General features: G+C 33.9%; 1 long non-coding RNA gene across 1 annotated transcript; it reads right to left on the reverse strand.

Annotated features, from left to right (window-relative positions):
• Positions 1-334: 334 nt before the first annotated feature.
• Positions 335-9,305, reverse strand: LOC123524893 (uncharacterized). The gene is made up of 2 exons (XR_008370217.1): positions 5,734-9,305; positions 335-4,657 (listed from the first exon to the last, which is right to left on the reverse strand). It is a non-coding gene; the product is annotated as an uncharacterized LOC123524893 (long non-coding RNA).
• Positions 9,306-11,561: the final 2,256 nt, after the last annotated feature.

Raw genomic sequence — 11,561 nt, forward strand, 5'->3', positions numbered from 1 at the left:
GCGCCAGCTTCCTCTGATGTGCCCTGTTTCACTATCCGGCACCGAAATACTCGAGCTACTGCCTTCATTGTATAGCTCTGGAGGAAGAATAATAGATAAAAAGAAAAGACCTTGATATTCAGTCTACGAAGAAATCTCAGTTATGACGGATAAGAATATTATACGACGTTACAACATTTATGGAAAATACACAGGTCGAAAACTATAATTAGGTGAGCATTACTAGTATTTATGATATTTTCTTTGTAGTTGTGGTGACGACTCGCACTAACGTTATTTATTTGAGCGAATTAACCAACGTTGGCCAGATTATAATATATGTATAAAAAGACAGTTGAAACAGTCTCTTTGTTTTATTTTCCATAACATGCAACAAAATAATACACATGTTTATCATGGCTCATTTACCAGAAAAAGTTTGAATTCGAAGAAACATTTTCACTGTAGATTAATAAGTACAACAGCAAAAACAGATTTTTTATGAACAAGCACAAAAAAAACAAACAACGTAATAGCCTGTCGGAGGTGACTTGGTGAGTAATTTTGGTGACATTTGACCCAAAAACCATTATATGCCATATATTGATCAAAACAATCATATCATAAAGTTTGAAAGACGCAGGAAAAATTGATCGGAAACCAGTTTTTGTCTTAAGGTCACTTTGACCTTAACCTTTGACTCACAGAACCAAGGTAATCGTTGGCGTTTCATTGACTACATGCAATCATCTCAATGAAGTTTGACCACTGAAAACCAATGTTTTCTCCAGTTATTGAGCACAATTTGTATTCAGTCTCAAGATTACTTTGATTTTGACCTTTAACTTTCTAACTTTAAAACTTTAGGGGTTATTTACTGACCACAGGTAATCATCCTATTAAGGTTATCGATAAGAAACCGTTTTCAGTCTCGATTCTACTGTCAGTTTAACGTCTGGGCTAAATAAAGGATCATCGTATGAAGTTGAAAAGTGTAGAACCAATGAATGGAAAACTAGATGGTCTAACGACCGGCAGAGTGACCAACAGTATCAAAATATTGTCAATAATTAAAACAACTCTTTCAAAAAATTACCTTTTGAGTTATATTTTGAGAAGTTAAAGATGTTGTCACATTAAATATAGGCATAATCTATGTTTCAAAAGACTCTGTAACAAAATAACGTATTTCAAAGTTATCATAGAAAGCATATCAACAATTATTTGACTGTGTGTTACATTACATTTTTACTGTGTGGGGAACTAACTGATCAAATAATCTCTAAGCCAAAGTGATATTTTGAAGAACATGAATAAACTTCCTACCATGAGAAGATATGAAATTTAAACATGATCTAACATATGACTAATAAAAGTTGTTAAATAATTATGAAGTTTACAATGATTAATGATTTCTTGTAATTACAAACACTTATGGAAATAAGGTCTCAGTTTCTTGAAGTTTTCTAATTAATCAGAAGGTGATTGTAATTGAAATCTATGTAACTCAGGAATACATTTATGTTGCAATGATGATAAGTTATATATTTTAGATTTATGTACAGCAAAATGTGCTTCAATAGTTTTCCCATGTTATTCATAAATTTACTTTGGCTAAAAGCTTATTTTGATCATGTGATTCCCCACTATATAAAAGATTTTTTTAAATGTCTTACTGTATTATGTATCATCATAGCAAATTTCACTGATTACGGATCAGACTCTACATAACAAATTTGAATAATAAATGTTGAATACAAAATGTACAAGATACGTAACAAAATACAATAGTAATAAGAAGAAAAACCTGAGTCACAGAATACCCTTCAGTTGACAAGAAACGGCAAACTATCAGAAGTCAGACTTAATTAATAAATAAGGGAATGATATGATTTAAAACGAATTCTGTTATATTATGTAGTGAAACTGAACTTAAGACATTACACGATCATCACACCAGGATAAAACATAGAGCTCCTACCAATGATATTTTTAAAAATAACAAAACTATGCATCTACATAACCAATACATATTAAATGAATTGTTAATGGTCATGCATAGCTTATTGGAAAAATGTCTTAAATTCTGACTAGCAGATCTATAACATAAATGTATGTACCCTTATAAAACATCGACTAAGTTTTCCGTCAAAAATGTCACTCATAAGATCTAGTATCCATTTTATAGAAAATAGCACAACTACAATTATTCTTACTTCATACTTGTGTTGTATATTTATGTTGTTGTAACAGTATATCTCTTGTCATGGCACAACCCTGTTTTCTTAAAATCTACACTATACAACAAAAGAAGAAACAATACAAAGTATACTTGATGGCAGAATCTTTAACCTTTAGCCTGCTGGTGGCAAGTGATTTGCCTTTGCGACCAGTGCAGACCAAGATCAGCCTGCACATCCGTGCAGTCTGATCATGGTCTGCACTGTTCGCTATTCAGTCAGTAAATATTCAGTGAACACCCCTTTGAACAATAAATGGCACTGCCCAAGTTCAATGATGGACCAGTCATATTTAGAAATTCAGCAGGCTAAAGGTTAAAAAGTATTACGCTTAATACTGATAGAAAAATATGAACACACTTGGCTTGCAGAATTAAAATACCTTGCTTTGAAATACATGTCCCGAACCCGTATTTGTATAAAATTTTAATTTGAAAAGAAGATCATGTTTAAATGTAAGACCTACAGAAAATTAAACACACATCTAAAAATAACTTTAAGACCATATAGAAACTGATAAAAAGTAATAGACGGAAGTATTATGATAGGTACCTTTTCTATTTAAAATTTACTTTAATGATTTAATAATGTTTTCGAAATATAATAATATGCGTAATGGTTGCAATTTTTTAAAAGCAAATATCATTGTATATTGTAAATAAATAAATTCATATCAAAAAGGTGATCTACAAAATAAAATCGAATTGAATTTTCCTTACATTTTTATCCAGAATATGTATGGACTTATAAACAACAATGTATTACAAACAGATACAAAAGATAAAACATATCAAGTATTATGCATTTATAGTAAAATCTGTATCACAAATGCATTTTTATTTACAAAACGTATCACACACATGTAAAAGAATATCACAATCAATGTTATACAAATGTAACACAAATAACAATAAATGTATCAAAAACATCAAATATATCACACAGATTACATACCACATATTATCTCTCCTGATTTAAAGTGTTATTAAAAGCTCGTATGGAATTTTATTTACTTCAAAAAGCGAGAAAAATGAACATCGTTTGAGACAATTGCATTGTGTCTATAAAATATATAAAAGTAATGTACAAAATATCACTAGGAACTTCTATTTGACACAGCAAGGATAACTAAGTATACAGATTTGTGCACGATGTTTCATTTGAGCTTCGCAGTGAATGGATAATTATCAATATACGAATTGAGGACGAATCTGACAGTGTATGGGGTACTAGCTATGTAGGAGTTGGGTATGATATTCTATTTGACAGTTGACAGTGAACAGAAATTTGATATAGGATTGACAATGAGATCCTATTCGATGTTGACAACCTACGTAGGAGTTTAGCACCAGATTCTATTTGACATTGGCAGTGAATGAAGTATTACCTAAATAGAATTGAGCACGAGATTCTAAATGACGCCGACAGTGAATGGAGTAGTACCTACGTAGGAACTGAGCACGATATTCTGTTTGACATTGACAGTGAATGGAGTATTACCTACGTAGGAGTTTAGCACCAGATTCTGTTTGACATGACAGTGAATGGAGTATTACCTACGTAGGAGTTTAGCACAAGATTCTATTTGACGTTGGCAGTGAATGGAGTATTACCTACGTAGGAGTTTAGCACCAGATTTTATTTGACATGGCAGTGAATGGAGTATTACCTACGTAGGAGTTTAGCACCAGATTCTATTTGACGTGGCAGTGAATGCAGTATTACCTACGTAGGAGTTTAGCACCAGATTCTATTTGACATGGCAGTGAATAGAGTATTACCTACGTAGGAGTTTAGCACCAGATTCTATCTGACATGGCAGTGAATGGAGTATTTTAGTTCCAGATTCTATCTGACATGGCAGTGAATGGAGTATTACCTACGTAGGCGTTTAGCACATGATTCTATTTGACATTGGCAGTGAATGCAGTATTACCTAAAAGAACTGAGCACGAGATTCTATATGACGTTAACGGTGAATGGAGTATTACCTACGTAGGCGTTTAGCACAAGATTTTATTTGACATTGGCAGTGAATGGAGTATTACTTACGTAGGAGTTTAGCACCAGATTCTATTTGACGTTGGCAGTGAATGGAGTATTACCTACGTAGAAGTTTAGCACCAGATTCTATTTGACATGGCAGTGAATAGAGTATTACCTACGTAGGTGTTTAGCACCAGATTCTATTTGACATGGCAGTGAATGGAGTATTACCTACGTAGGAGTTTAGCACCAGATTCTATTTGACGTTGGCAGTGAATGGAGTATTACCTACGTAGGAGTTTAGCACAAGATTCTATTTGCCATTGGCAGTGAATGCAGTATTACCATAAAGAACTGAGCACGAGATACATGTGGCGTGCTACGTAGCATTTTTCAAGTCAGATGTAGAGCTGGGGACTGTCTGTCTGTACACTCACCCTACGCATTTTTTTCTGAAAATAATATGGTGATATTTATTACATGACTCCTTCTATAAATCGCCGGTTAAAGGTTTGTGCTTTTGACCGGTCTGTAGTTCGACACAGGTTTACATGGCTAAGGTGAAAAATTGAGAGAAATAACAACTCTGAATCTCATTCCTAACGTAATGTAATAAAACACTGAATGAAGAATAGCTTGCCCATCAATAGTGAAAACGAGTAGTCCCAGGTCCGAAAAGTTTTGATTATTGGCCGACGAGTCATTCGATAAGAGTATAACATACTATATAGATGCCAATCTTTATGGGTAACTAGTAGTACACACATACATGTCTTGCCCGTTAACAGTCAAAACTATTGCACGAGGTCTGAAGTGCTAAGGGTAAAAGATTTTGACTATTGACCATCTAGTCACTCAATAAAAGTTTTATCAAATAACATTAGAAACATTTTTTTTCATATGTTTTTCTTTAAGTTTTAACTTTAAAGGCACTGACCTCCGGGTTTTGGCTAAAAACGATCTTTCTTTTTTATAAAAGTGAAGTTTGGTAAAATTATAAACATTAGAATATGAATTTTTGTTTCTGAGCTATATTAAAATGCCAAAGAAAGAAGATACTAGCGTCGGTAATCGAACCCGGGCCGTGAAAAACTTTTTCGATGCCTTTGCCAATGCATGTATTTAATGCGTTAAATATAGATATTTATGATTAATTACCTTGAGTAAAGCGGTGCGAACGCTTTTCGATTTTTAGTGTAAATATTAGTAAAAACAACTAATTCTCATGTCTTTCCATAACATATAGCCTGTCATTAATTAATCTTCAAAGCTTTCTTAAGAATATAGCATTAATTTCCTGGAACCTAATATTTTCTCCTTTTTTGTTGTCGTACGATCTGGAGGCCAATGCCTTTAAAGACACATCATTTTAGCCAAAATCTGGAGGTCAGTGCCTTTAACTTCAACTCGCATTTTTAAACTGTATCTGTCTATAAAGTATCATTGCTATTTGTGTAAATGTAAAAGAAACTGTATCTTATTCAATATTTACAATTTAAACTAACATAACATTGAGATAATTACTTACACTTGTAATTGAATTTATCACTTTTCAATATCGGCTGGGATTTAATAGCACCCGAATATCAGCTCATTGTCATCACACTCTTCCAAGTCTTTTGTATTCAGTTTTGTTAGGCTCTATAACCTCCTCGTTCGCCGTTCTTGGAACTCTTGGAATAACACATTCAGTCGTGCACTGCCTTAAGTGTTTTTGTATATGTAATATCCCATACTAGATTTTCATCTAGATTATTCCAATTATCTCCAATTCCTATACATTTTGTATACGAAACGCGGATGCCTTTTTTCTGCGGCACGGAATTTTTGAACAACGCTGCTGGATTGCTATACATGTCCAGTATGTAGTTCGTAGACAATGTGCAATACAAAATAACAATACATACTGAACGAACCTTTCACAATTTAGTGTACATTTTTTATTCTCATTAAACTCTTCTTCAACAAGCTCGAAGACACCTCTTGGTGTTTTTAATTTACATGCATTTAGGAACCATTTATTGCCCTTGCCAAGCGCTGTAAGAACTACACTGGCACAGTTTCTTGTCCAGACATCATATTTAGGGTTTTCCTTCTTGAAAATGTTCCACCATTGTGTTATAGCATTTACATTTAGATTAAAGATTTCTTTAACTTTGTCCGGATATCCTTTTTCCTCAACTTCATCCCATAGACTTGCATAATATTTGTAGTTACACTTTTTATACAATATATCCCAGCATCCAGTGCCATCTGCTGGCCAAAAACTTATATATTCCCCATTGGGTAGTCCAAGAGAAATGTGCCCACAACCTAACATGCAGCATGATGATGTCCACAAATATATAAAACATGGTTTGTCAATTTCCTCATCGAGAGAGTCAGTAATGTTTATTTTCTCTTTGGAAGTGGTCCGAGTATTGGAGATATAGTTTTTTAATCTCCTTAACGATTTCATTATTGAAGTTGTTTGCTTCTGTCCTTTTCTCCAATTTCTGAAAAAAATGTTATAATCATAAAAACCATCATTTACTATTTTAATGAATTTCTTGTCAATTATGTAAATCTAAATACTTTTTGAAATGACATTTGAAAGGAGAACTTTTTTTATAACACTGCGACCGAACCTTTCTGTACAATCATAAAGGGAAACTAGACCCATCCCTGTTTATTGACCGCGTCGCTCGCCCGGCCGCCAAGAGAGAGGCTGAAAGAGGGACGGTGCCCGTGCGACTCGCCAACGCGCCCCGCAGACCGAAGTGCATCTGTCTTGGGCGTTGACTTGTTCGCCGGCCTTCGGACAGGCTTTAACTGCTTTAGTAGAGAAATACTAAGGAAACATTTCGGTGATTTTTTTTTTCAAAAATCGGACCAACGGTTTAGCGGGAGATAGAGTTTATTTACTAAAACAAAACCATTATTTGATCAAAATATGATTCACTACCTTTTAAAAATACAGTAGATACAAAACCATCTGACTGATGATTTAGTTTAAGCATCAAGTAATACATTTCTTATGTAAACACAGCGCGGGAGATTGATAGTTAGTGATATTATTGAAATTCCACATGGTTTAAGTATGGTCATTATCTATAGCTTTTTCAATACATTAGATGAAATTATTCTCGGTACGACAATAACAGTCTTTACGGTATTGCTAATTTAACAGTCTTTACAGTAGTTCAGGTCTCGTGATTATCGTGCATTTGTGTATTGGGTATATATATACCATTACAATGTAACTTTAATTCATCTTGAGGTTAAATATTTGGCAGTGAAGTTTACAATAGTGTATGCCCTATCCACCCTCCCCATATGCTTAAGAGGTTTAAAGCATTCTTATCAATCGATGTATAATAGTTCAGATTTTTATAAACGATTTTCTAGTTGTCTGCATCTTTATGGACACTAAGCGAGAATGAAATTATTCTTACTCTAGTATTTTTTATTTTATTTTTATTTTGACATACAGTTCTTTCACAGGCGGAGTTACTCGGGGGGATATGACGTTGATGGCTTTACATTTAATCATTTCTAGATATAGTTCTTTTTCAGTTCAAGCAGTGCACAGTTACTTTTATTTTAGTTTACTTTGAAATTTTGTTCAATTCTAAGTTAGTTTCATTTCAGTTTTCCATTCCATTCCAACAAGACTACGACAAGAACAGATGAATACTGAATTAAACGTGTATTGTGTTGATATATAATGTAAATCGATACTTACTGCCAAATATTAGCCTTATTCGTACTTTCTGTGTGTGTGGTTTTTTTTTTTTTTTTTTTTTTTTCTTACTGTTATGAAAGTTTAGAGAATAATTTATTTACTCTCGAATTTCAGAGAGAGTAAATCCCGCCAATTTTATTTAGATTAAACAAACAGAACTGTTGTGTACATTATTAGTACGGTTATCATAGTTTTAGAGGTGTTTTTTTTTTTTTCTTTTTTTTTTTTTTTTTTGCATAAAAATATTAACACATAGGCCTACGTGGAGTCTTTTCCGATTGCCGCACTTTTTACGCTTGTCGTACAGGGCTTTTATGAGCAAAAAGGTGCGATTCTTCTTCAAATTGTGAAGTAACGTTGTTTCCTAAAATGTGACATAAAATTGCGATGTTTACATAGGGAACAACATGTGGTATCCCATTACAGTATATTTAGACGGGTATTCTGAACCGTTATTTCTAAATCCCATTGTAAATAACTCTACGCACATAAGTCAAGTTTTCGATCAATATCCATCTTATTGTAACGTTGAAAACAAAATATGGTATCCCAAGACAGTATATAGAATCTATTGAGCCCATGATCCTGTGTATAAAAAAGTTGTTTCATTTGACGATAAATTTTGAAATATTTCATACAGAAACGTTATTTGTATTAAACGAACTTCATTCCGAATCAGCATAAGAAGTGATGTACGCCTGAATTTCGTTATCCTTGTATTTTGAAGGTGGCGTAGGAAGGGCAACTCCAGTGGATAATGGAGCGGTTATCTATATATTATTTATTACAGATTTATATTTAAATACCCTCCTTTTAACGATAGATATGTAAAGGAATTTGCATTCTGATGCATTTTTGTCAGAATTATGACCATTTTCGTAATTTTAGAAAATTGATGTTCTGGCCTGGTGTACTTTTGTGATAGAAGGTAAGACAACCGCGGGTTATGTGAATCCTCTTACGTATACTAAGATATTATATGAATTGTCTTACCTTCTAATTGACAACACAGTCCAGTGCAACTTCAGTTACGACGAAATATGAAGCCTAACATTCCTTCTAGTACATGTTAGCGTGATGTATTTTCTTGTTTGTTTTATTTACACAGTGATACATTATATTATTATTATTGATTCCTCGGTATAAACTTAAATGAAATGATACAAGGATATGTATGGACCTGAATTACGTACAGCCCTTCATTCCAGAATGCCAAGGCACGACATTTATTAATACTGATAAATAACATACAAGACAAAAGGTACCCAGTGATGACTTTATCCAAATAAAAATACAAAACGACCCTTTAAAAACAGCACGAATTTACTTTTTTTAATGAAAGAAACATAAATTATCTTTATTTTGCGTAGCCTCTCAATAGTACCTTAGATAATTATGATTCTTTGAATATTTATCACTGCTATTTATAATACATAGATCTATTAATAAAAAATATGCAATACTAGACTGGGTTTCCAAATTAATAAAGATGATGTAATTATGATACCACTGCCAAAGAACGAATTCAATTAATATAATGGATTGTTTTTGATAACTATCCTCTAGAAGATAAGAGATCAGTGGATATTTCTATGATTAAAAAAAAAAGATTTTGAGTAAACTGTTATTTTGGGTGCTGCTATGATGCTTTGTTGTGTTTGGCCAAATTGTAGATCAGGGCATGGCAGGGTCGTAGCTGGTCCAAACCCCAAGTATCCGTACTTAGTTGACAAATTGTAGATCAGGGCATGGCAGGGTCGTAGCTGGTCCAAACCCCAAGTATCCGTACTTGGTTGACAAATTGACTAATAAACCGGAGTATGTACATAGATATTACAGACATTCACGTACCATCGAATGACTAATACACCGGAAGTTATATATAAATAGACAATGCATTCAATCGGGAATCCTCGGCCATCTCCGGAATCATCAGTTCTTGTACACTGTCACAATAATGACATCTTGTTTCAAATGCCATGTTGTATGTTACATTGTTTGTTATGTTTATGTCAGATGCCCATAAGGGCCTTGACTTCAAAATAAACTTAAACTTGAACCGGTTAGAATAGTGCGTAGCATAAAGGCTGAAAACTACCTGTGACAATATATATTATGTAGATGAACGCAAAAATATATATCATTTCGATATAATGCGTTTCAATATATGTATGATGAAGAGGCTGGATTGAGCGACAAAGGTTCTCAAATGAAAATTATATCTATGATTTAATTAACAAACATAGATCTATAAACAGATTTCTCTTCAGTCATCGGACAGGTAGGTCTCAAAGAGCATTTGATACGTTTACGAAGTTCATGGAAAAACACCATAGAAGTTCTTTTTGAAAAGAGTACACATTATTATTCTGATTTATAGGGTATACGGAAAGTTTGCCGCGAGTTTGCTGTGGTTTTTATAACTAACTACTGAAAAATGGCAAAAACTATCCTGTACACAATAAATTAGTGCGCTTGTGAACAATGTCAAGGAAAGAAAACAAGAGGGTCATGATGAACCAGGATCGCTCACCAGAGTAATATGAGCTACATGTTTCAAATGTAAAACTGACGATTTTTAGAATTTTTTTGGAAGATTTTCCAATGTACAATCAAGTAACCCCTGGGGCGGGGCCAATTTTACCCCGGAGGTCATGATTTTAACAAAGTTTGTAGAAGTCTACTAGGCAATGTTACATATCAAATATCTAAGATCTAGGCCTTCTGGTTTATTTTTAGCAAATTTATGAAGATTTCCCTATGTACAATCAAGTAACCCCTGGGCCTGGGTCAATTTGACCCTGGGGGTCAAGATTTGAACAAATTTTGTAGAGGTCCACTAGGCAATGCTACATTTGACATATCTACGCTCTAGGCCTTCTGGTTTATTTTTTAAAAAAATTGAAGATTTTTCTATGTACAATCAAGTAACCCTATGGGGCGGAGTCAATTTGACCCCGGGGGTCATGATTTGAACAAATTTTGTAGAAGTCTACTAGACAATGCTACATGTCAAATATCTAAGATCTAGGCCTTCTGGTTTATTTTTAGAATTTCTTTGAAGATTTTCCTATGTAAAATAAAGTGACCCCTGGGGCGGGGTCAATTTTGACCCCGGGGTCATGATTTGAATAAATTTTGTAGAGGTCCACTAGGCAATGCTACATGTCAAATATCTAAGCTCTAGGCCTTCTGGTTTATTTTTAGAAAATTTTAAAGATTTTTCTATGTACAATCAAGTAACCCCATGGGGCGGGGTCAATTTTGACTCTGGGGGTCATGTTTGAACAAATTTTGTAGTGGTCCACTAGGCAATGCTACACGTGAAATATCTAAGCTCTAGGCCTTCTGGTTTATTTTTAGAAATTTTTTGAAGAGTTTCCTATGTAAAATCAAGTGACCCCTGGGGCGGGATCAATTTTGACCCCGGGGGTCATGATTTCAACAAATTTTGTAGAGGTCCACTAGGCAATGCTATATGTCAAATATCTAAGCTCTAGGCCCTCTGCTTTATTTTTAGAAAATTTTGAAGGTTTTTCTATGTACAATCAAATAACCCATGGGGCGGGGTCAATTTGACCCCGGGGGTCATGATTTGAAAAAAAAATTGTAGAGGTCCTCTAGGCAATGCT

This window comes from Mercenaria mercenaria, chromosome 3 (genome assembly GCF_021730395.1).
Source record: "Mercenaria mercenaria strain notata chromosome 3, MADL_Memer_1, whole genome shotgun sequence".
Lineage (NCBI taxonomy): Eukaryota > Metazoa > Mollusca > Bivalvia > Venerida > Veneridae > Mercenaria > Mercenaria mercenaria.